The following is a 14,828-nucleotide window of genomic DNA, read 5'->3' as shown; positions in this document are numbered from 1 at the left end:
GAATATAGCATTCCTGTCATTATAAACAAAGATGCTCAATTTGACAAGACAAACAGCATTCATTTAGGAACTGGTGTGATTATTTTTCTTTCCTGTGAAGTAATGCAAATAAAATAAAAGAAAATGGCATGAGCACCAGCCTATGCTTGTTACACCAAATGTATAAATATTTAAAAGCGCAAACATATCTATATGACTTAATGACATTGCGTAACTATAGTGGCGAGAATGCATGTATGTGTGCACATATATATATATCAAAAAATATTTAGGGAAGCCTGCTTAGCATGCAGATCTCAGCTCAGCCATAGGTGTGCAGATACAATTACTATCTCTGAAACATAAATAAACAAAGCTGCAAAAATTAATGGGAAAAAAGCTCATTTTCATAATACTCCATTATACTATTATAAATACATATATATAAAAACCTGTATGAGGTAGAAGATATTTTTTTAAAGCTGTGCAACAGAATTTAGGAATTTATGCATGAATGTAATTTTTCATCAATGAAGTTCATACACTCAATAATCTGACAAGAATGCTGGGTATAAGAACGGTCAGGGAAGATGTGGACTGGCAAACTGTTTTCTTTTGCTTGTGTCAGCTTATTCCATCTCAATCTAATAAAAAAGAGAATATGCATCTCCTTAAATACTTAATTATTCTGTATTTGTCAATCTAAGGAAACTACACTCTGTGGGGAGATGAGAGTAAAGCATGTAGAAATCCCTCAGTAAAGACTGTGGGGAAATTCTAAACAAGCTGAAATGCAGAATAGTCCTTTTCTTAAGTGGTGGAGACATTTCAGGCTTCAGGTATTTGATTTTAAGGCTACAGACTATTGCCTTTCTTAAGTTCCACTGTCATGCTAGTCCATATAGTCATGCTCTCAGAATGTGAACTTTTCAAATACAGCAAGGTATGTCTGGTAATGAGAAGAGGTTGGGATAACACTGAGAAGTTTAATAGCTCTGTTAAAACAGTGGTGAATGCCATCATTCTGCAGTGGTGCACAATGAGTGTGCTGCAGGTTAAAAAAATGTTTCCTTTTCTAAAATACTTAGAGACTACTTAGAGATACTTAAAGTTTTATTCCTTTTGGCTCAAAGTGGTTCAGGTTTTTGTTTCTCCTTTACATCTTGTTTCACACTTTTTGGCTGGCAAACAGATACCTACAGCGATATCCACAGGCAGGGAGCAAGCTGCAAGTCTGCATCTTAATGGCAAATCCCTGCCAATTATCTTAAATCTAATTATAAATCTCTTTCTTGTAAAATTATAACCCTAGCCAAAAATAATCCACACCCCAAATAAAACATGGGTTACATTTTAAAATAGACTTCTCCCCAAGGTTAAATGTAATGTCTTGTTTGCATGTACTCCCACAAAATAAATGGTTCAGTTGCAGCAAGCAGTTTCTGTTTGGCTCATCCAAATTCTAAAAAGGAAGTTCATGCACCTTTAATAAAATGTACCAAGCAAACGAGTACTAAGTTGTACTCCACGCAGTATTATACTTCCAGGAGCTACATTATCCTACCTACAGTAACTATTTCATTCATCTTGTATTGTAACAGAGCACAAATCAGGATTCATAAATGATCAGTTTGTATCCTTTGGGAGGGAGGGATTACATGTAAATAATCCCTTTAATGTACGCATTGCCTCTAAGCATTTCACACAGCAATAAATTGGTAAACTGAATTTGAGCAATTAAGAAATTAAATGAAACTAATAAAATGTGTATTTTAATATTTCTTGATGGTTATTTGGGGATTAGTGAATATGAAAGCAGCCACTCTCCTCCTGTATGAAGGTAAACTGGAGCAGTTTGATAAACTGCCAGACATTTGCTCTTTTTAAATCAAAATCCCTCTTTTGAAATACTTCAGTACATACTTCATTTCAGATTTGTGTTATAAATTACACTAAACACTGAAGTTCAACTACCCATTTCAAATAGAAGTATCCCATTGTGAATGGCACCAAAAAGATGTAACTCAGACAATGCTACTTTAAAAATTTTGAATCCTAAATCCTAAAAGGAAAAGCACTATGACAAAGGGAGCTTTGCTTTACTCATCTCCACTCCACACTCACCTGATCTCAACTCTCTAGACAAAAATCATGGTTCAAGGAAAGCTTGGGCATCAATGAAGCAAAGTGAGGGAAATTGCAGCACAGTATCTATAGCAAGTACATTATGAAGAGTAATGGTAAGGTTCCTTGTCACTGCTACCAAGCTGATGGAAACAGAATTCACATTTCTCGCATTTTTGCAAGTGTTCCTTTTAGGCATTTTACACATGAGACAAAACTGCTTTTGAGTAATACCATTATTGTTCATTATTGTTACAAGATGTTGCAAATAAGCCTGCATACTTCCAGGGTGTGGAGAAATTAATGACACCAATGCTGTAAACATGAAAAGTGGGGGAAAAAAAAATGTAATTCGAAGTGCTGCTCTGAAACGAACACCTCCTTCCTTATTATGTTGGCCCATGCTGTCAGAGGTAGATGGTGGTATGGCAGTAGAGGATAATTTTTCCCACCATTATTCCATTACATGTTATTGTTATACAACAGAGGACAGCAGAGGGGACAGTCAGAAAGAATGGCATCTGACATGGGAGTATACATGAAGAGAAGGTGTGTCACTGAATTCCTCCACATGGAAAAATGGCACCCACTGACATTCATTGACACTTGTTGAATGTTTATGGAGATGAAACGGATGTAAGCACAGCAAGGAAATAGGTACTACGTTTCAGCAGCAGCAATAGTGATGTGAAAGACAAGCCCTGTTTGGGACAGCCATGAAGACTGCTATCAGAGCGGCATGCAGGCTCTTGTTCATGGCTGGCAAACATGTATAGTTAATGGTGGTGACTGTAAAAAAAAATAGTGTTTTGTAACTGAGAACTTGCTCTATTAAATAGCATTATTGTACTCTTTTTATCTGTTGTTGTTTCCATGGAAATAAATAAAGAGGCATTGCTTTCAGACCGACCTACATATATTTTCCTTTTCGGCACGTGAAACTAACAAAATAATTATGATACAATTTTTTCTTACTGCTAGTTTTCAGCTAAACTCAACATCATTGAAAATGATGTGATGACACAGGTATACTGTTGAATAATACGCTAATGACAATAAAAAGAAAAATCCCAAAGAAAAACATTGCAACCTTTGTTGAGAAACATTTAAAGTAGTCAAGAACAACCTAATGCACAGAAGTGGCAGTTTAATAACATGATTATTTTCATCTTTAGCCTAAGAAATATAGGTTCAAAATGGAAATATCAGATTTTGAGAAGACCCTGTATAACTGCACGGGTTATGTCATACCATTCATAACACAGTTCAGCCTTTTTCAGATTAAAAGTTCTAGGTGTAAGAAAACCTTGGACATGAGGTGCAGACTTAGTAGATTTTTTTCGCCCTTCAAAGAAATTTATTTTGTACTCACTGGAAACTGACTCAGCAGCACACATTGAGTTTTAACCTTCTATTTGCTGTCGAGAAAGCAGCCTTTTCAGTGTTTTGAAAATCAACAAAACACTAAGCGTGCGCTTAACATTAAACTTGAGCTGCATTTTCCCCAAGGTAAATGGGATGCAAATGAACCCTTGGTTGTTGTGTTTAATACAGACACTCTCTATGCCTCTGAACTGTTTTGTTGCCAGCTGACTCTTACAACTGAGAAAGAGATGTCAGCTTCATAGAATATGGATTGGATCATTTTAAGCTAGTACCAGCAAAAAGAAAACAGTTCACTGAGAGGAAGAAATAAGCCTGATAATGTCACCTCTGCAAGCTTCTTGGATTAGTGCATGAAAATGGGCACAAAGCCCTACTCTAGCTTGTAGAACAGTGACATACCTTGTATTTTACTTTCATAATCATTTGCAAAAACACAGCTGAATGAACAGCATGGAGCAGCTTGTGTTCATATCATAATATATAGCCTCTCAGTACTTCATGTCCAATAACACCTCTATGAAAATCAAGCTGCATTAGTTCTGCTTCTTTGTATAACACTTTGCATGACTACGAGTAGCAAGTGACAACAATTTCTCCAGTAACTGAGATTGATTATTGGTGCTTCAGCACATCCATAATCATGATGCATGCAGCACAGAGATGGAATTATTTTCATACACTGCCTTGATTGGTAGAAAAGACTTTTTTTAAAGTGAAGTGAATATTTATAGGATGTTCGCAATATGCTCTAGAGGAATGAGTATTGTGCTAGCTGTCAGATCTCTAGCCTACCGACTTGTGTGGCTCTGAGCACACCATGCATGCTGACTACATTTGCTACAGTTCAGTCAATAGTCAGCACTAAGAAGATCTTACATCTACCACTGATTACCAGTCTGTAGTACTTGAGATACTTAGTACCCTGTTAGTAATAGTGAGAAAATGAAGTGAGCATGAGAACTAAATGTAGTACAGGGTCGAAGGCATGGACAGGATGAATCAGGATTTTATTTCAGTGAAATTGATTTTACAGCTGTTTAACAATATTGACTTCAAAAGAGTTGCTGTAGATTGTTACTAGTGAAGCAGTATGTATCTGTTTAGAGCAATGGGAAACAGTGCCTATCCTTCAATGGAAAAACTAGCTTGAAAATTTTTTTCTTTACTTTTACAGCATGTTCTACAATGGTTGTTGGTTTTGATTTGTTTTGTGTTTGTTTATTTGTTTGTTTCTCATGTTGTTTCCAAGATACTAAAAGAATTTAATATTTTAAAGAAGCCATAAAGTCCTTTAAGATAAAAAATATCAGATAGTAGCATTTTATATTGCATAACTCTAAATTTTTGTTGAATAATGCAACTATTTTGAAGTACAGGTAACTCTTCTAAATGAGAATCATCACATCCTGCTGAAGAAAACGAAGCAAGGATTAATTTACTTTTTCTAACACAAAAGTTAAAGGCCTTTGCTGTTCTCCCTGTACTGTACTCAACAGCTCAACAGGGCTACCTGTGGCAAAACGTAGTGCTACAGTAAATCTCATTTTATTAAACAGAAAAATAGTACTTCAAGTTTGTGGAAGTCAACAGTGCTCTGTACAGTCTTTAATGATTAAAGATTAATTAAGAAGTGATTAATTAAATAATTTTAAAGTGAAATATTGTGACAAATAGCAAGAGAAAAAGAAATAATATACCTATGTCATACTGAATTTTCCTGTGTCATAATCAGTCTGCCAAATTGTGGGTAGTTGAATACGCATTTACACTGTGCATTTTCAGGTTATTACAGCTCCCTCTTCGTAACTTTTGCATATCATGATTTACATATATGATTATACTAAATATGGAACTGTTTTAGCAGAAACATTGTTATCTTTTCTACCTATCTTACTTTCAATTTTAGCTCAGGTATCACTAGGAAAGATACAGAAAGTGAAAGCCCTTCTTAATAAAGGTTTGTATATACTAACAGAAGAAGGAGAAAGAAAACTTTTCTTCAGTAGTGAACAGGAAATTATTCAATTACTGTGCACACGTATATATATACACAGCAGCATATAGCTCATTTAGCATGGGCTACCAAAAAAATCAATGAAATTACAGCAATTTTCATTAAACTGTTGACACCACTGGAGGCACTTTCACTTTGATACAATGTGGGAATACTGAATGAGTTTCAAATTTACCTTTCAGAAAACATTATCAGAAAAGTCTTTGCAATGTCTCTCCAAAGGCCAGGGTCAGCTTTTCACAAGCAGTCTTTAATTCTGGATGCTCAGCCTGGGACAGATCTTTTGAAAATTTTGCCGTGGATGTAAAATCTGTAATCCCTTTATGTTATGCAGCTATCAACCACAGTTTACCTACAGAGATAGGGTGAGGATTTGTTGCCTTCTGCAGCTCACTTAAAGAGGCACCTAGTCCATCAGGAGCAAGGCAGCTAACACATGCACTGGCTACTGGAAAGGCGTCTTTGGACACCTGCTTTTGCTCAGCTAAGCTCCCATTTTTTCTCATACCTTTGTTTTTATTTTCTCTTCATCCTACATCCTACATCATACAGGGATGGCCCACGGCAGTTCTTCACAACCATATATAACCTGACAATGAAGGAATTAAAGTTCTTCCTATGAGCCTCTGGGACTCTGTGCCAGAGTGGAAAGGAGCCCTTTCAGAGTCTTAATGGCCTTGAGGTCTAAACCCTGAGTGAGACCCTGGTTTTGTGGGAGAAGGTCTCTAAATTAAGGTCGATTCTTTGATAGCATCTGTTTTTACACATATAACAGGGTGTATTTGATCACTACACAGAACGAAATTGAGGTACTAGCACTGTGATTTCACATCTTTCTTAACACGTTTTCTGAAACACATATTCATTTTCCAAAACTGCGTAACAGAAGAAAAGATTTTGCTGTTTCTTTGGGAAAGAGGAAAGATTTCTCAATCACTTTTTCCTAACCACTGTTGAAAATATTCCCAAACTCTTTTTTTCATTAGAACACTTGTCCTGACTTACAGTCACAATGTTTGGAAGTGGAACAGCAGTGCTGTCTTCTGCTGTAGAATAAATTTCCTTCCTTCTTCAGAAAATCCTTTTTTCTCACAGAGGGAATAAATCTAGTTTAATTCTCCATTTGTTTTACAGCAGCAAAATGAATGACCTTGCTTCAATTACATTTACAGTAAAAATACCATTTATAGTATGTGAGGAAAGTGCCTTTGGTTGTTTTATTTATGAATATTGATTTCTGCATGAAGATAGTATTTGTGCTGTACTTTTTTGGTGAATGAACTCTAATATTGGCTCTCAGTTAAGCCCCAGCTGGCATTGCATAAGATACTGCTGAGGGTCTAACAAAGACCCCATTGTACCATTCAATAAAAAAGGATGAAAATTATATAGTTCCCTCTAAGAGTCAGTTCTCACTCATATCAATGCCTCCAAGAGTTTTATAATCAGAAATCAGCAGTGTTTTCATCAGGTATTTTAGCTATAGCTTTGGAGTTAAATAATAACCATAATCGGCAAGAAGAAAAGAATCCTCCCCAAACTTATTTCCATGCAAAATCTGTGACTCCTACCTCTTTCTTTTGACCAGTTTCAAGTGCATCAAGTGATTTGCTTTGCATTTCTTTAAGTGCTAAAAGTACTCGAGTTACGCTTGTTGTTTTCTCCATTTTTTAGTTGTTCAGTCCTTGGTGTTTCACTATAGAACAGGCAAGGGTAGAGAGCAGAAGTATATTAGCTGCCCCTACACTGTACCTGAAAGAAGCATTCATAGTATAGATATGTTTTGCTCCTGTAGTATGCAGCTGCTGGTGAGATGCTAATAAGTGCTATGAGTGCTGCTTTTCCTCCACTGTGTACATCTGGCCCCTGGAAATGGAATGGAAATCACTAACAGTAAATAAACTAATTAGCCCAGCCATCACCATCCACAGACACCCACAAATTTCCCTTAAAAACAGGAATTTTAATTTGTTCAGGTTTACACATTCTAAGAAAAAGAAAAAGAAAAAGAAAAAGAAAAAGAAAAAGAAAAAGAAAAAGAATAAGAAAAAGGCAAGTATTAGTTTTGCCTTTCCTATGAAGCATTGAATAGGATTCAGGTTAATTATGGCACTACATCAAATTACTTCTATTTAGGGAAAAAATACAAAAAGGATAAGTATTCAAAAATACCAAAAGGCAAAAAAAAAACCAAAAACAAGTGGGAATGCAAAGAGTCCAAGGTGCATGGATGCTTTGGCTTAAAGGGAACACAATACAGAGAGCCTTTCATTTTCAAAGCAGTTTGTAGAGCAACTGGACTAAATTGAGCTACTGTATTCAAATGTGGCATCTACTAGGCATTCAGAAATAGCTCAAACCTTGTCTGGGATAGTTGGTCTTTTTCAGATAGGAAATGTTTCGCAGGGCATTATTATTTTATTTTATTTTAGCCATGTAATGCTCTGTCAGAATGCTCTTGGAAAAAATACCGAGACAAAAATGAAAAATATGGGCCTCAGTTCTGGCTTTTCAAATGGTGGCACTGGGCTGGACTGTCTCATTGGGCTACGGTGTATTTGTATATGTAATGGGCCAGCCCTTTCCAATAGTATGCATATCCAATTCTGAATCCAACACAGTTTGATCACCAATGTAAATAAAGAAAGAAGCAAACAAATACATTTGGAATGAGATCTATCAAAAAATTTACAAATTTTGATAGATTGATTTGGGCTGGATAAGAAAGTAGATCCATCTGATGTGCCTTCAGTTAAAGGAAGGAGACCAGCAAATGTGATGCAGCTGCTTGCTTCCTATTAAATAGTCAACTTTTAAAGATTCACTCGATGACCTGAGAGCATGTATGTTCTCCCAGCTCTGACATTTCCACTTGGCAGCCATGTTATTTTATTAGCACAGTGTCAGCAAACTGGATATGTTGCTCTGATTTTCACACATTATCCACTGTATTTATTATGAGCGCAAGTACCTTAAAGAACCATTTAGAGAACTGACTTGACCTCATGAGAAAAAAGGAAGCAGCAAGCCGTTAGTAAATATTTGCAGAAAGTCTTGGAATGTTGGAAATTGCCCAGTGCAAAGAGAGTTGATGTGAGACATATCATAAGCAGTTAGAATGTGATGCACTTATTTAATCTGATTCATTAGGCCATTTTCTAAGTTCTATCAGCAAACACATCTGTGTAGTTTACCACACCCTTTTATTTAGCTCGAAGAAAACTACAGAAAATCAAAATTACTTAAAAAAAGATGAAAACTTATCAAATGTAAAATTAGATTAAGAGTCAATCAAAATCCAACTGTGAATTTATCATTTCAATGAATTTCAATGAATGGTTTAAAATCTGTTCGAAATCTATCTGAAAATGAATATGTAATAATACAGACATATCTCTTTTTCAAAGCTGGTATTGTCAGATGTATTCTGTGCATTATAATTCACGAACAGGGTACATGACTATTTGAGAAGTATTAAAATGAGCTGACTTTTCAATACAAGTGTCTTGACAATAAGTTTTTCTATTCTTGGCAATTCAGAAATGTAGACAATTGTGCTAGAAAAATAATATGTATTGTAATATTCATTGTACAGTAGTAGTATAGTAAGTGGCAATTCTGGACATTACAAGAGACATAAGGATTATTTTCTGTGATTGCACAGAGAATACTTGGATTTCTTGTGAAGCTTTTGCATTGGAAATGAGATTCATCAGTCTGAACAGGGCAGGGTTACAGCCCTTAGCAACATGCTTATTTTGTAGAAGGTCACTCAATAATAACTTCCTCTGCCCTCCAAGCTTATTAAGACTGACTGGCATATATTAATGAAAACACCTGATTCTCCAACCATAAAACCCAGACAAAGACTTTATTTTAATATTAAGGAAGGAACCCTTAATTAGCAGGGTTTCAAAAATGTCAGCTTCTTCTATTAGCTGTTCTGGTCCATCAAAGCCATAATCCCTACTGTCAAATTTCATCACATGATAGGCAGTTTGCTAGCTATCTTTTCTTTTCTTTTTTTTTTTTTTTTTAAAGTAATCATACTGACTGAAGCTTTTTATTTTGCCATCACATTTAACAAGTTTGCATGCATTTCATTGTTACATTGCTGATTTTACTCCTTTCAAAGTCTGCATGTGTCAGCTAAAAGAAAAAAAAATCCAAGGAAACATCAAATATTACATATTGATACATAAACATATAATTAAAGACTTTTGGGGAGAGTTCTCATTCATAATATTGATTCTTTTCTTGGGCATGCAGATGTATGTCTGTGAAAACATGAATAAAAACCACCGTTCACAGATGAATTTCCATTTCAGACATGTTAAGAGAAAAAAAAAAGAACAAATACTTGAAAGATTATGAAGACCTTTGAAGAACTGTATTCTTTAGGATTAACCCACAGTATACCTGCACGCTATATGAAATTTGTTCAAGTAGATACTGCTTACACTGACCTTCGAGACAGATTATGTCAAATTTTACTGGAATAAACAAATCAATATTTAAAAGACTTATATTCTAACAATATCAACTTAAAAATTCATTTCATGGAAAACCCGATCTATTTCTTTATCTTAAAAATAAATGAAAGAAGGTTACTACTTTGTCCACAGACTTCTAAACCTACCCGTCTCAACCATCACAAACACTGTTTGGTGATTCGATAAAGCTATATTTCCCAAATCAGGAAAAATTTAGCTCATCTATGAAAGTTTATTCTTCTTGCACAGGAAAAAATATAAGTAAGTAGAATTTGTAGGATGAAAATGCAGAAAGAACAAGTATGCTCCCATAATCTTTTCATGCCTACTTTTTCTTCAAACTTTTCATTTAAATTTTGAAGATTTTTTTCTTAATAACTGATGTAACACTGTGTAACACCTATATTGTAAATGTTACCGTAAAATTAAGGACATTTGGTATTGAAGACATGGCTGGATCCATATTCCAATATTCTGGAATATTCTGGAAAAATAAGAAATTTCTGGCATGGAAGAATATGGGTAACACTGTCATTCTGAATTAGGAGGTCTTATAAAGAGTAAGTCAGAGACAGTATGTGAGATATATGGAAGTTCACTTCTGTTTAGATTGATACATAGGCAAGAAACCCGGGCACTGAAATACAACTGCAATTCTTGGTAGGAAGGGAAATATTTAGGAGGAAATAATCCGAGATTCAAAATTACAGAAGCCTATGGAAATCTTCAGAAGAGATGAGAGAGAAATAAGGGAACTGAATGGACTGAACTCAGAGAAACATCAGCAGAACAGCAGAAAATTAAAAGCTACTAAAGAAGCAGAAAATTAAGAGCTACTAAAGATGATACACAGAGAGTAATCAGGAATGTGACCCCTGAGAAATTGGGAAAAAAAAAAGAAAAAAGAAAAAAAAAAAGATGTGGAGATTCTGGCAGATAATCATAAATATAGAGAATAAAATTCAATTAAAAAAGAACAGCAAAATGTATAGGTGTCTTCACTAATTGTTTCACAAAGTATACCTTGGATACATAACTCAGGCAATACTCAGTGAAAATATACTTCCAACCTCAGGAAAATAATTCCTTTTATATCTTTTTTCTTCTCACTACTAATAATTGCTATATTGCTAATAATAAACCTATGTGTGTCAAATCAGGACCCATGAAACACTGTCTTTTTGTACACATCTGAATTAATTAATAAAACATTATAAAATTAAATTATTTTATCAGTTTAACCTTGATTGGCTGCTTCCTAAAGATATTTCCTAACTGAATTTACAGCTAGCTACTCCAAACCTTTTCATGGCTTTAAGTGACTTTCAAAATTTACTTGTATGATTTTTGTCTCCATTTAATTAATTAATTTAGAAATGAAACCCAGTGTTTAGAACTGTCAAGTTCCTTGCCTTTCCCATCTAAGCATCTCAGGAACGGAGCAACAGTAAATGGCAACAAGATAATAAGGCAAACATATGAAGTTCAATCTTTTCTTCATCATCACTTGCAATATTTAATAACTAAAAAATGGGGAGAAAAAAAGAAAGAGCAAAAGAAACCTAAATTAGCTGCAGGCTCTGAACAGTCTTTGTCTTATAAAGTCTGTGACAACTAAACTCAGAATTTAAAACTGTTTCTCCTCTAACAATCTCCAACTAAAAATTATTGTACAACTAAAACATCCAAGACCCAGTTATTATGGATGTGTCACCGTAGGGTAAAATGCATAAAACACAATCCCTAACCAAACCATTGGTAACAAGTAAGCATTTATTTTTCATATGGTAGAAATTAGGTCAAGGGACTGGAAGTCCAGGCTTGTAACTTTGTAACTATGAATCACTGTGTTCACTTGTCACCGCTCATGTAACTGTACAGACTAATATTCCCTTCACGTGAAGTGTCTCTACTGCTATTTCCTGAGCTCTACTGTACATTCTGAGAACTGAGTAATGGTAAATGTGTAAGAACACGAGAGATGCAATACTTCAATTAGCCCAGCGGCTTACCTAGACTAGGGTACTCTCTCCAGCTGTGGATGCACGAGTTGCTATCATGCAAAATGAATGGCCATGTTCTCCACAATATTCACAGCTGTTGCACTGCAGAGTACATTTATTCCTATTCCCGTTAGCACTTCTTTATGAGTTTGTTGTTTATGAATGTCTAATCCATTTTTGCACAAGTGAACATTACCTGCACACAACTTCACATTACAATAAATTCAAAAGCGTCAATTTCTTTAATCTGTTTTAAACTGATCCTCTCATATATTCAATGAGTGCTTCCTGCTTACTGCTGCAGGATTTTGTGAACAACAGGCCTGCTTCAATTCTCTATTCTTTTGATCTTGAAAATTTTAATTGTAACACTCTCTTTGTCTTCTTTCCATACAGAAAAATCTGAGCCTTTTTCTGTCTTCCTGTAATGCAGCTGTTCCATCTCCTTGGTCATTATACTTACTCTTGTTTGTACTCTAGGGAGTACAACAGCTCACAGTACTCTAGATACCAAGCTTTTATGAAATGGTGAAATCGTTCTGACTTGGCCTCAGCATGCTTTCTCATGATACTCAACATTTTGGCTGATATCGCACATTCACATGATGATTGCAGAGAATTAGCCACAGTGATTCCAAGATGTCTTTCTCGAGTTAGCATGCTCCAATTGAGCATGTTAACATGCTTTCTGAATTGTTAGGGTCAACAGTGCCTCTGATTCAAATGGCTGAAACTACTATTGGTCTCTGTCACCATTTGGCTCTGACACTATGACAGTGTCTTAAATCTCATATGTTCTATAATCATACTTTCCATCTCCATTTCTTCTCTGAAAAATCTGCAGTGTTGCCTAGCTGTTGGAATCCAGACTTTATAACACAGTAACTTCTATGTTTGACTAGGACTTTCTAAGACTCCATTTAGCATAATGCTTGCATTTTACTGTAATTTGTTGAAAATCATATTGTGTATATAATATTAATATATCTTACTGTATGTTAGATGCAGATGCTGTATTTATGGATTAATGATACTGCAAGGGACAATAATATCTAAAAGGGAGGAGAAGAAAAAAGACCAGAAGGATAAGGCAATTTGCAGGAAAATTAATATAATCAAATTTTTAAGTAGCTACAAATCAGGGTTAGAAATTCTAGCTTGTCTTCTTTGGAGCAATATACTTTTGTGGACTGGAATGGTTAGCTTTTTACTGACTGGCAGGAGAATTCAAAATTCTTCATTTGGAAGAGAAAGTCAGCCTGCTGGCAAGGTAAACAGAATCACTTTTATATGTAGTGTGCACAATTACTACTAGTGTATTAAATTGGTGCTGCAAATAAAGCTGTGATCTTTCCTTGCCAAAAGCAGCATTAAGTTTTCAGCATTTGTGTCTTGGGAAAGGTTGCAAAATGAATAAGCCAGAGACAAATGAGCAAGTATACTGCTTTGAAGAACTGGTAAATCACTGAAATTAAGAGGTAGGAAGTTAGATTCAACGAGTTCAGTATGACATCTTGTTCTGTGCTTTTTCGATTACTGTAAGAATGAACTAAAAGGAAACTAAATGAGATGTATGAGTATGCAGCCAAAAATATTAAATATATTGCTAAGGATACACAAATTTTCAATTTCTCTTTTCAAAGTTGGTTTATATTTTTAAAATTCTCTTTGAAAGGCTCTCCATAAAATTGAAAAATGCTCTTGTAAGTATTTTTATGCATTGAACTTAGATGAACTTACTTTCAAAAGAAGGTAAAAGATTGCTAACAAACACTGCACAGTACAAGTGCAGTCCAAGCTATGATTTAATTCTTTCTCCTACACTTAAGGCTCTCTTAATGGATTTTTTTGTGTTTGGAAGCATACAGACACACACACAGAGGCTGCTTTGAAGATGAGCTTGTACACAAAATAATCTTCATCTGCATTGTTATCAGTTAAATTGCCATCAGCACTGCAGACACCTCTGGCAGGGTTCCAAGCTCCAAAGAGGTTGGATTGACTTGCAGTCCTAGAAATAAAGGTCACACTGAGTCTCACCTTTGCAGTACTGATAGAGGCCCTATATAAATCACTCAAAATATAAATATTTATTTATCAACAGTTGGCTAGTCAACAGCATGGTGTGGTCTGCACATATTTCATAAAGCAGATGAAGCAGAAGGTTTACATTTCCTGAACTCAAGGCAAAAGTCAATACTACATGATGCTAACCGTGTAAGATTTTTTTACTCCTTCTATGCCATAATTATCAGAGATTCCACAAAATAAATGGGTCAACTTCCAACTAGTTAGGGGGCTATTCTAATGTTTTTTATATTCAACTGAAGAAAAAGGAACTGCCTAACAGTTGCCACACAGTCATATTGTGATCTATCCAGAATTCAAGATAACTTTTTAAGCGTGATGTTATCGATACCAGCTTCAGAATACTACCACAATTTCACTATTTTTTGAGCCTGCAATGGCTCTCCATTATCCTGATAAGTGGGCAGCCATTTCAGTTCTGTCTGTATTGATAGAGCTGTGAAGGAGAATTAGATTTCAACACTTATGTAACAGAGATTAATTGATTGATTAGATCATTAATTAAAGTTTCCATTAAATTCTCTTTTTAAAAAGCACAGGATTGTGGATCCCCAGGGTTTTAACTAACCCTTGAAATCACAAACAAGAGAATGCATAACTAAACATTGTATCTTATCTTGTGAAGTATAATTAAGCCAGTAGATGCATTACTATGAAGGAAACCATTTTTTTTATTCTTTCAAAACACTCCTTTTTTCTTTCTTTCTTTCTTTCTTTCTTTCTTTCTTTCTTTCTTTCTTT

General features: G+C 35.0%; 1 protein-coding gene across 1 annotated transcript in view; it reads right to left on the bottom strand.

Moving 5' to 3' along the window:
• Positions 1–14,828, bottom strand: part of NPAS3 (neuronal PAS domain protein 3) — a 579,942-nt gene that overhangs the window by 104,137 nt on the left and 460,977 nt on the right. The window lies entirely within an intron of this gene.

The sequence above is a fragment of the Centrocercus urophasianus genome, unplaced genomic scaffold (genome assembly GCF_019232065.1).
Source record: "Centrocercus urophasianus isolate 14NV4802_14NV808 unplaced genomic scaffold, USGS_Curo_1.0 seq_14, whole genome shotgun sequence".
In the NCBI taxonomy this organism is placed as follows: Eukaryota; Metazoa; Chordata; class Aves; order Galliformes; family Phasianidae; genus Centrocercus; species Centrocercus urophasianus.
This window is presented reverse-complemented; position numbering and strand designations above follow the sequence as displayed.